The sequence below is a fragment of the Pundamilia nyererei genome, unplaced genomic scaffold, assembly GCF_000239375.1.
Source record: "Pundamilia nyererei isolate P.nyererei 1_Seehausen unplaced genomic scaffold, PunNye1.0 scaffold00030, whole genome shotgun sequence".
Classification (NCBI taxonomy): Eukaryota; Metazoa; Chordata; class Actinopteri; order Cichliformes; family Cichlidae; genus Pundamilia; species Pundamilia nyererei.
In genome coordinates this window covers 4788415-4798604 of record NW_005187431.1, presented here as the reverse complement: position 1 = coordinate 4798604, position 10190 = coordinate 4788415, and the positions used below count along the sequence as shown (strand labels likewise).

General features: G+C 43.3%; 1 long non-coding RNA gene across 1 annotated transcript in view; it reads right to left on the bottom strand.

Moving 5' to 3' along the window:
- LOC106456156 (uncharacterized) overlaps positions 1-6321 on the bottom strand; it is a 13154-nt gene extending 6833 nt beyond the window's left edge. The window contains exon 1 of the long non-coding RNA XR_001290320.1: positions 6111-6321. This is a non-coding gene — a long non-coding RNA (uncharacterized LOC106456156). The remainder of the gene's footprint in view (positions 1-6110) is intronic.
- Between the last annotated feature and the right edge of the window lie 3869 nt (positions 6322-10190).

Genomic DNA, 10190 nt, shown 5'->3' with positions numbered 1-10190 from the left:
GTGTTTTGGAGTTTGTATGTGATTTGTCTCTAGGGGCCACCGTACTAACCCCCTCCCTTGCTGTGCTGAATCTTAGCGTAAGCGAATCACTCACTAACCCCCTCCCTCCTGGCTCACAGCTCAAACAAGTTGAACGAATCACTGACTCACTCACCCCCTCCCTTCCTGTGCTGAATTGTAGCATAGACGAATCACTCACTCACTCACCCCTCCCTTCTGGCTTACAGGTTCTTCTTCTTCTTGGTTGGCAACCAATGTTAAGGCGCATTACTGCCCCCTGGCTCACAGCTCAGTGCACATTTAGATGAGAAAATATATATTTGACACATTTAAGGAAAATATTAATAAAATAAAATAAAAATAAATAAATGTTCCCTTTAGAATTTTTTTTGCTCTATAAAATAGTTGTTTTCTTTTACAATCATTCAAGGGACAGCTCAGAGCCGACCCCTGTAAGCTTGAAACCATTGTGAGTTGGCCGACCCCTTCCACACACAAGCAATTCCAGAGGTTTCTGGGATTGGCTAATTTTTATCGGCGGTTCATTAAGAATTTCAGTCGAGTTGTGCTTCCGCTTACTAGTTTGACATCTCCTGCTTGTGTTTTTCAGTGGACGCCGGAAGCCGAACGGGCTTTTTCACGGCTTAAGGAGCCGTTTTGCTCTGCTCCCATCCTCGCCCACCCCGACGTGTCCAGACAGTTTGATGTTAAGGTTGTTAAGCTTCCGATACGGGCGCGGAAGCTGTGCTGTCTCAGATTTCACCCGACGATGGGCATCTCCACCCGTGCGCTTTTTTTTTTTTTGCCTGTTCCGTTTGGATCTTTAGCCATCAGAATTGTTGTCTGAATGCCATGAAAGATGCCAATCAGCTTTACTTTACCAATTGGATCATCATGGCCTTGCCATATTGGTCCATTTGATTGATCTTTATTATAATTATGTATGTCCGCCATGTGCGCGCGCATCCTGCATTGGCTGCACACTGCACGCTTTGCCTGTCATCCCGGCATTTATCGTATGGTGTCTTTGTTGAAACGGTCCTTTTCGTGGCCTTCATTGGAGAGGGCTTTTGCATCCCCTGCCCGTCCCCAGTCACCCGTGGTCGCACATCACTGTGGACTTCGTCACAGGACTGCCGCGTTCCTCTGGTCACTCGGTCGTCCTTACCATCGTGGATAGATTCTCCAAGGCTGCCCATTTTGTTCCCTTGCCTAAACTCCCTTCCGCCCTTGAGACTGCTCACTTACTCGTTGTTCATGTTTTTTGGCTGCATGGGATTCCCCAGGACATTGTGTCTGACAGGGGACCTCAGTTTGTGTCACGTGTGTGGAAGGGGTTTTGTGCTGCCTTGGGGTTGGGGGCAAGCCTCTCCTCGGGCTATCACCCACAGTCTAATTGACAAACTTAAAGGACGAACCAACAACTGGAATCCGCACACCGTTGTGTGGTTTTGGCTAATTCTGCTTCCTGGAGCTCTCATCTCTCCTGGATAGAATATGCGCATAACTCTCTCACCTGTTCTGTCCCCGGTTTCTCTCCGTTTGAGGTTTGTTTGGGTTATCAGCACCCACTGTTTCCTTCTAAGGAGGCGGAGGTTGCAGTCCCAGTGGTGCAGGACCACCTGCGCCGCAGCAGGAGGATTTGGCGTCAGACCAAGGCAGCGTTGCTTCGGACTGTGACACGAGCTCATTGTATGGTGGATCGGAGGAGATCTCCTGCTCTTCTATAATCCGTGGGACAGAAGGTGTGGCTGTCGTCTGCAACTGTTCCTTTGAAATGTATGTCTAGAAAGCTGGCACCCCGTCTTCTGGGTCCTTTCACTATTCAACGCATCATTAATCCTGTATGTGTCAGACTGCAACTGCCTGCTTCCATGAGGATTCATCCTACTTTCCATATTTCCCAGCTCAAACCTGTTTCTTGCAGCCCGTTGTGCCCCCCGTCCGATCCCCGTAGTGCACACCGATCTCCGCGGTGTGCACTACGGCCAACCCATGTTTGGATTTTGTCTGCTTACCTGTTGTCCTGTATCCTTAGCCGGATCCATCACCCGTTTGCCTGTCAGCTGCTGGTAAAGCCGTATTTCCGGGATCACTTCAAACATCAATCGCATCTTTACCTTCGCATCCTGGAGATTCTCGTCCAAACATGTACTGCCAGTGTGAGAAGTGAGCTCTCCAACTCTCCCCATGTTTATTGCCGCTTTTTATCAATTGTTTGGTATCTTCCCCTAAAATTTCGTTTTCCTTTTTCTCGTAGATCAACCCTGTGTGTGTCGATTATACCTTTCCCTCCAAGTGCGTGTCAGCCCCCTTTCCTGGTTTCCCTCCGTTTATTTATCACTGTACATAATCTCCCACCCTGTGTAAATAATCCAGACACTGTAAATAAAGAGCACTTTCTGCATTCCCTGCGTTTCTGTGTGTTCTGCCATAGAGTCCATTCGTTCAGCCTAACAGACAAGCCCTGGGAATCTTTAAGAGAGAATGTGCAACTAACTTTCTTATGTATGTCTAATTGTGTGAAGTTGACACATGGCAAGGACCATGTGGCAAACAAGGATTTTCTGGGGAGGCTTTATTGCTTAAATTACAGGTGGAAAATGCAGATGCAGACTGAGGCTATGAGAGAGGCGACAAGAGGATCAGTGAGGGGTGGAGACCACCTCCAGCTGACGACCCGCAGAGAGCTGTGCCACTGGGCTTCCTAGATACAACAGAATGGGTATCTGAAGGATAAGGGGAGCGTGCCAAGCTCCAACCGAAAGCACAGAGGAAGTTCAGGGATGGCATCATGATTCTGTAAACAACACAGAAAACAGATGCTATGGCGGTGACAGGAACTGACTGACGGCAATTTCTCAAGGATTATCGCCTAATGTTTTTTCGCTGTGCCATACAGAGGTTGACACTCTACAGAGGGTCTTCCTTTGTGTCATTGTTGTTGTCATTTGCATTATGAACACTTCTACAAGACTGCTGCTGAAATTTTGAGCCATGGACGTGGTCATGACTCAACAGGAGGGAGCAGCATAACAGCAGTAAAACAACTGGATCCAATTTCCTTTTAAAAATAACATTGCTGAAAGATCAACATGGATTCACCAGAGTCACTGCAAGAAGATCACGCACCTTGACGCTGAGCCTGAGTCCGACTACAAAGGGGGAGAAAGCCTCTAGGACCTTCCATCTCAAACCCGGTGAAGAAACCAATGACTCCCTTACCTTTAGTCAGCAACAAAGATGACAGCGTGGCTGAAAGTATTCCTGTTCGTGACGATAGCTGAAGCACTATGGGACCGAGAAAGCCACACTCAATAACCTCATGGCTATTCTACAAGCTTTTGGTGGCAGATGATGAACACCATGGCGCACCTTAACAACAAGATGGACTGCTACGTATGTGCCCACATGCCACTATCCACTCACAGCTCTGGATTATGGCCGTATAACATTCTTGCTAACCGCATCCCAAGGTGGGGTGTGTAAGCTAATTGGTGAGACATGTTGCACATTCATTCCAGACGAATACTCCACTGGCAGCGACATCTATGAGGACCTACAGAACTTAACCGTGCTGCAAAGGCATGTGGCAGACCACACACCATGAGCCTCAACACAGGATTGGCTCGTATGGCTGACTTCTGGACCTAGGTAGCACATGCTACTGTAGATTTTGACCCCAGTATTTGTTGTTTTAGTTCTTATGTTTATTACTGTGACCTGTATTCTCCCCTGCATAAAAAGCATGATACAAAGGATGGTGACTAATACCTTTATTTACTACACATTAGCCCAGGAGGACCCAAAGCAGGACATGGAAGATTGCATTTAAATGAAGTAAGCATTGAAAATGCACCTGAAAGTGATGCTGTACTGATAATTGAAAACACAAGCTTTTAAAATGTCAAACAGGAGGGAATAATGTTAGCAACCTACAACACATACATTAAACCTATTTAAAAAGCTACACATTGCCATTTAAAAAGCTAGAATGCTTTTGTTTGCTCCCGAACCCAACAACAAGATCATGTTGATCCAACACATCTCTTCCTTAGGCTGACTGAACTGTGGGAGCACACTGCCTCCGATCCAGAGCTACAGAAACTGAGCACTGTCACAATGAAGGCCTGGCCTTGCAGACAAACTCAGCTGCTCACAGAAATTCGTGAATACTACCCATATCAAATAAACTCCCCCTTGAAGATGGCATTGTCAAGAAAGGCCTGAAGACAGTGATCCCAAAGTCTTTACAAAAGGATTAAATCACTGTCCTCCACAGAGGGCACCCAGGCACAGAAGCTACTAAACGCAGGGCCCATGCTATCATGTTTTGGCCCACAATAACTGAAGATATAGGGCAAGAAACAATTGCGTGTCCGGTGTGCAACAGCACCAGGCCACATAAACAAAAAGAGCCACTCAAGCTCACACACTAGGTTCTCCAGCTGAAAGGCTCATGTCAAGGCAAACATGCACTATCATGCAACATCTGCTGGTTCCCAGGCCCAAAAGCAACACAGCTGTTAAGACAAGCCTAGTTCATAAGCGCCATGCACAAAAGAAATGCTATGACAACTCCAGCAGACCACTCCGTCCCCTTGTGCTAAGTGAGGTTGTGAGGATGCAAACGCATCATGGACATGACTCCTTAGGGACTAATAAGAAATCCAGATCATACATTGTCCAGTCAGGAGGCGGAGAGTATAGGCGGAACCGCAGGCATGTCCTCCCAGTCCCTGAAGCACCACCACAACACGGAGATTCCCACGATGACTCTACCGTGGTCCAACCATCAACCGCCTGTTCCCCAGAGCACAAAGAAAACGAAATCCATGGAAACTACATGTAACGTGATGTTGACAAGGTCAAATGTTAAATGTTTACTATATTCTTACCAATGACAGTTCCAGGGTTGAAGTGAAAGGTTAATGTCCAGGCTATAATGTTGTGGATTAGAATCTGTTGTTTATACAGTCTTAACCTAAAGAAAGGGGACGTAGAACATCTGACTGGTATTGTTTAATAATGGGGGTTGAATAGTGGTATTGTAAAGCGCTTTGAGGGGTCCCGAAAAGCGCTATATAAATGCAATCCATTATTATTATTATTATTACCTGTTCAGAATAGTGCACTGCGCATGCATGCAGTAAGAAAACGCTGCTTGCATGTAATGCCTGCTCAGTTACCCATTAAACAAAGCTTGCAAGGAATCACAAATCCAGCGTCTTTACTAAACATCAAACATTGTCCTTTGAGATTTTAACATAAGACTGAGGATGATATAAGGCTAAAGATTTAAACAGTTTTAGATCCATTACACTCACTGAGCACTCTACAGCCTGGTAACACATAAACTTTAAATAAAAACTAGTGTAATTTGTTCTTTTCATGTAATAACATCGTTCACATTATGATCAACAGCTAGATTCACAGTTAAGTAAACCTAATGAGGGAGACCATCAGGACCAAGCTGGGTTTCCTGGGTCCAGAGGTTTGGAGAAACTTCCTCCCTTTCTTTTATCACAGCTGTCCTGTGCCAGATGTTCTGTTGACCCACTGAGAGAGGCATAATTTCAGAAACATCAGAAAGATTGAAGCTCATTGCATAGATCAATGATCTTGACCATTGATCTCTACAGCTCCCTCAGAGGGAAATCTTCAGAGCTTCACTGTTGGCCCGCTCCAGAAAATGGATAAACCAAGTTTCATGAACAAGCGTGATGGACACCTTTGCTTTGTGTAATGTTAGAAGTACTCAGATAATCTTCAGAGGCTCTGGACTTTTACATAAAAATATTATATTCAGTCCTGTAGAAAGTTATATATTTAAATATACATTATCCTGTCTGGTTACTCTGGAGCTGTACTTTTTCAGTTTTATGTCCGTAAAGAAGTTCAATCCGTACTTCAACTTTTACTGAAGCTTTATTTTAACACAAGTATCTGTACTTCTACTGAAGTAAATATTGCCTGTAAATTTGCCACCTGTGGTATTAATCTGAATAATACACTTCTGATTTAAGTCAAAATCAGAGCTGACTTTGGTTGCAGCTGATTAGCTCAGTGTCAGGGTTACTGGTTTTCTTCCCAGCTTGCATTTGTCCTACCTGCAGAGGGTGAGTTCCAGGACTGAAGTTAGGTAAATGGCTGTCAGCTCTCTGCAGAGAGATGCAGACCAGCAGCAGAAACACAGAGAATTCACTAAGCTTCATCTACAATTTCATCAGGTGATTAATAAATCTTGACAACCCACAAATGCCTTGTCTTCTTCTGTGAAAACAAAAGACTGACGCAGACAATAACTGAAGAGAGATTCAGTAATCCTCTTAGCCTGCTTTAAGAGTCACATGACTAGAGGATGACATCACACTGACGCGCCAATCACTGATGGACATTTCACTGTTACTGCATCACAGTCACTGATGGACCTCTGACCCCCTTATTAATCAGTTGCCTACAGAACATCTGTTTAAATAAAGCTTTATTTTAGAAAGAGGCTTTATATGAGGCTCCTTTTTTCCAAGAAAGATGTACAGGTCTTTTTCTACACAGAACCATACACCTGTGTGTACCTAGGTGTATGTTTTCTTTCTTATTGGTGTTTATCTTTATTTGCTCTTTGCTTCACTGCATAATGAAAAGCAGTTTAATTAACTGCATTTTCATTACTTGCTGCAGCCCACTTCTGTGGCTGAAAAAAGTGTGTAAACTTATTTTAAACTAAAACATTTTTAGTCTTACTTAGACCTTTTCAAGAATCCAGGGTTGTAGTTTTTGTGTTGAGCAGGAGTTCCTATCGGCTGTAACAGTGAACTCGTTGTATCAGCCCCTGAAGGAGTTTCAAATTATCTGACATAATAGATTTGGCCCACTGCTGTCTCAGGGAGTGAATGGTGAATGGTCACTGAAGGCAGCAGTGACTCTGCACACTTAGATCTATTTTGGACTTGGACCACTCCTACAGTCTGCTATGAAATTTATCTCAATGACTGGACTTCACTTCACTTCTGCTCTTAAACCAAGAATGTTACAGGACTCAGAGCAGCTTTGAAGTTAATCTCCAAGAATGAAGGGACTAACTGTCCCACAAACTCAGAATACACCTAACATTTAGAAATTTCATGTACCATAATAATAATGTTGCAGTGTTCACACCTATTTACACACAAGGCAAAGTGTCATCAAGTATTTAAAACTATGATTTATTGGTGACACAGAGCAGACTGATCAGCTGAACACATACAGTCTTACAGATTTACACTGAATTATGTATTACATAGTATCAGTCAGAATGTTTTTATCATTGCACTCTGGCTTGTTCACTAATATATTTCTTATCAGGTTTATTGATTCCTCCTTAACTAAAACTTACTCTCTGCAGTAGGGGGTGGGGTCTTAAATAACTTTCAGCATTAGAGACAGGGGCGATTTTAGCCCATTTTTAGGGGTGCTTAAGCACCCCCAAAAGGAATCAAAGCACCCCCAAAGATTTCTTACTTTTTTTGACAATATTTGCTCTTTGTGTGACACATTACTAAAAATATAAAAAGCATACAGTACTGTACTTGTTTGAGACGTAACATTTTAACAACAAAAGTATAGATAACTCCCCCCCTCCCAAAATGGTTTGTTCCAGCTCTCCCCTACTCTGGCTCTAGCGCCATTGCTGCCAGAGATGGTGGCTTAGACGCAGCGGAGCGGAGGTGTAAGTGCCTGTCTTAAAACAGGACATATTAGCTGCATTTAACCTCCAGTTACTCTTTATATAGTTAGGTAGGAGTCACACCATGTTTCTTTTTAGCTGAAAAGCATTACACCAGGTAACCTGCAGTGTTGAAAACGTGTTTTCCGACAATGTTAGCTACCCTACAATCCGTCGTGCTCTGTAGTAAAATCAGCGACATTTGACCGTCCTGTCGCTCCCATTGAAATGTATACAGCCTATTTAAAATCTAAAACTTAAAATTGTCCGCAGCCTACTTTTGGTTACCACTGTCCTGTTTGAAATGGATACTAACTAGTTAACTGACTGAATGCCCATTAACCTTATAAACTCCTGGTGTGTGTGTGTGTGTGTGTGTGTGTGTGCAGAGAGACAGCCAGGTTCATAATGGATATAAGGAAGTTTTTCCAAAAAAAGGAGCCACATTCAGGTAAAAGTGTAAAATCAAATGATCCATCATTCAAGAATAATGTTGGATCAGTGTTTCAATGTTTATATCTTTTATTAGATGTTCATGTTGTTATTTGCCTTTTTGTTGAAAGTAGACTGAGAGAGGACTTTTTGTTAGTGATCTTATTAGAATTTTTTTCATATTAATGTAATTTTTCATCTAATTGAATACAATCTATTTGTGTATGATTGTCAGTCCAAAGAGGGAGAGAGGAAAGAGGGAACATGAGGAGAAAGTACAAGGTCAGGAAGAACCAGGTAAGAAAACAGACAGGGAACAGTGACAGGCACAACAGAAACTGTTAAACTGACAAAGAGAAAAAACCTGATTTTACTCACACAATCTGGAAGTTGTGTCCTCCCTATATTAAAGCTGCCATACAGAATCTGCTAAACAAACTGGGTTGAAACATTTTTGACCCTCTTTAACAACATTCCAACATAACATTATCATTGATTGAGCAGCCCTAGAGAGACTTGATGAATTTAAGAATCTTATGATTTAATAAAGAAATTTGCAGACTTGCACAGAGATGGTAAAATTATGATGATTGCTAACGGAGACGAAGATAACAGACGATGAGGACAGGGAGGAACAGGGGTTTAAGTGCACCAAGGAGACAGTCAGAGAGAACTCGGGACAATATTTAAGGATGCAGGGACTGACAGAGACAGGTTTATCTTGCCTGGCTGGGCAGCTGTCTGGGTGCTCAGCACCCCCAAAGCTCTGATCCTAGAATCGCCCCTGCTTAGAGATGAAAGAAAAAAAAACACGACAAGAAACCCATTAATTGATCCATTAATTACTTGCACATGGTGTTACTATTGTGCTCTGGATCTTCTGGCTTCACAGAGTAACATGAGAAGAAAAGCAGTTCTCACACTCTGAAGGCCAATTCCATCTTCTCCATCACTTTAAAGCTACTCTACCCAGCAAGCACCATCCACCATCAAATCAGGAGACTGGTGATTATTATATGAGGTAGTGAAAGTTTGTTTAATTAATGTTGAGGCTACAGATGAATCTTTTCTATTCTGTGTGGATTCGCATGTTAACCCTCAGGTCAGACTTAGACCTGAATGTTTTTCCACATTCTGAGCAGCCAAAGGATTTCTACCATGTGTGAATCCTCAGGAGTTGTTTCAAATTTCCAAAGAGGCCAAATGTCTTGCCACACAGGGCAACTGAGTGGTTTCTCTCCTGTGTAGCTTTTTTTGTAGTGATGGGTCGGTCGCAAACGAAATGGCTCTTAGAGCTGACTCTTTGAAGTGAACGATGCAAGCCGTGGGGTTTTTTTTTTCTTTCTCTTGCCCTCTCTCTCACTTTTTTTCGCTGCACGCTGCACGTCACTCTTGTGTTTCTGCTGAGCAGAGACGGGAGGGGCGCAAACATAGCTGGACTGGCCATCGGGCATACCGGGCATTTGCCCGGTGGGCCGATGGTAATTTTTCGTTTTAAATGGGCCGATGTTTTGTTGTTGTTGTCTTTTTTTCCGTAACCGTGTAAACAGTGAAAGGTGGCGGATTGGACAGATGCTGGCAAACGTGTAAAAAATAACTCAATTGTTTGGTAGTGGCTATGGTGGAGCTTTCACAGATTCAGTAAAATTAGCAAGTGGTGGAGGCCAGCAGGTGGATAGGGGAAAGGGGAGGCGGAGGAGGAGAGACCCGAGGCGGCCGCCGGTCCGACTGTCAGGTGAAATGAGCTTCAGGTAAGAAGTTATGACCTGCAGTCTATCTGGGTCAGATATAAACCAAGTTTAGGTGGAGTTTATTTTCAATGTGCTAACTTTTTACAGTCAGTTACAATAACTCGTACTGTGTACTAGCTAGCATGATGGAGTTTCGATACAGTTGGGCGGGTGCTATGATGTTACTGGTGAACTTTATTTTATTCATAAGGTTAGTTAGTCGAGTTGCCTATACCTCTGGTATTCAGAGTTAATATTACGTGTTTTGTATTGAGCTGAAAATAAACGCGATTTGTTCTGTACTTCAGCTACAATAAAAAAAA